This window comes from Agelaius tricolor, unplaced genomic scaffold, assembly GCF_023055355.1.
Source record: "Agelaius tricolor isolate 1412-34295 unplaced genomic scaffold, bAgeTri1.0.p SCAF_22, whole genome shotgun sequence".
NCBI classification, from domain to species: domain Eukaryota; kingdom Metazoa; phylum Chordata; class Aves; order Passeriformes; family Icteridae; genus Agelaius; species Agelaius tricolor.
In genome coordinates, this window is record NW_027269282.1 from 7,919,175 (window position 1) to 7,920,915 (window position 1,741).

The following is a 1,741-nucleotide window of genomic DNA, read 5'->3' on the forward strand; positions in this document are numbered from 1 at the left end:
AGAGACTTCTCTCTTTGGTTTGTCCAAAAGTGAAGCTCTGTGAAGCAAAGAAAGATCACAAAGTTCAGTACTTGGTGACTAAATCAAAGTAGTGTGCTATGTGATGTGAAAGACAAGAGCTTTACAGAAGTGGAAACCTTTGTTAGAGTTGTTCTTGTTCAATGTGGTTGACATCTTTTTTAATATAAATTGGGAAGAAATTGATAAGGCTGAGTCAAACACTTGGAGTGCCATGAAGAGAAGACAAAAAAAAATTGAGAGGAGACCTCATTGTGGTCTTTAATAACCTCTTGAGGGGAAGCTCAGGGGCAAATACTGATCTCTTCCCTCTCATCATCAGTCACAGGACTCAAGGAAAGGCATGAAGTTGAATTAGGGAAGGTTCAGGTTGGGTATTAAGAGGAAGTTTTTGTCCAGTGGTTGGGAATGGGAATAAATCACACAGGACTCCATTTTCTTCATGGTGGAAAAAGGTCATTCTTTATTCACATAACTCCTTTTTACACAGTTTTGCATACTTTGTGTGGGACCCCAATTGGCTGGTAGCTTTCTTGCCAATTTCCTTTATTGGTTAGTAACAAATTGTTATTCTGCATTGATTGGGCACTGAAACTCTTGGTGTCTACCTGTAGGGACAGTTGTTTGTGAAAGATAATTTTCATTTTTCTATCTAACTGTGTAACACAGTTTATGCAGGTGCAAGTTATTTTTTTCCCCAGGAACAGCTTGTTATGTTAACAAATTGCTCACAACAGGATTGCTTTCACATGGGAACTCACAAAATGCTGGCTTTGACAAGGCCAGCCACTGCTTCCAGGAGAGCAGCCTTGATTTTATGAAGCCTTTTTTTGTTTTTTTCCCTTTTTTCTACCTTGCTGCAACAGTTGGGCACTGAGGCTCCCCAGGACAGTGGGCACAGCACCGAGGCTGCCTGAGCTCAGGAAATGTTTGGCCAATGCTCTTGGGCACACAATGGGATTCTTGGGGTGTCCTGCACAGGGCTGGGAGCTGGACTCGATGATCCCGGTGGGTCCCTTCTCATATTCTATGATTGTGTGAAATTCCTAATTTTTGGCAGTTGTTCCTCGTGGCTCGCCAAAGGCAGCACTGACGTGCTCTGGTGTCTGAGCACAAAATCTGAGCAGTGACTTTGCTGGCCACACAGGTTTCACTGGGCACACAGGGGTTCTGGCACATCCTGCTGGGCACACAGAGGTTCCCTGGGCACACAGAGGTTCCCTGGGCACACAGAGGTTCCCTGGGCATGCAGAGGTTCCCTGGGCATGCAGAGGCTCTGGCACATCCCATTGGGCACAGAGGTTCCCCCGGCCACACAGAGCACATCCCATTGGGCACCCAGAGGTTCTGGCACATCCCTCTGGGCACACAGAGGTTCTGGCACATCCCTCTGGGCACACAGAGGCTCTGGCACATCCCTCTGGGCACACAGAGGTTCTGGCACATCCCATTGGACACAGAGGTTCGCTGGGCACCCAGAGGTTCTGGCACATCCCGCTGGGCACCCAGAGGTTCTGGCGCGGCCCCGCCCCGGCCGTCCCGAGCATCCCTGCCTGGGCTGGGGGCACACAGAGAGGAGGGCAGAGGAGAGGAATCGCACCGCGCCCCGCACCGCTGGCCAGCGCTCCCCAGGCTCTCACGGGGACCAGAGGAGCCGCCCCTCTCCTCCTCCTCCTCCTCCTCCTCCTGCAGCCGCTCCTCCTCTCCCGCTCCCGCCGACAGC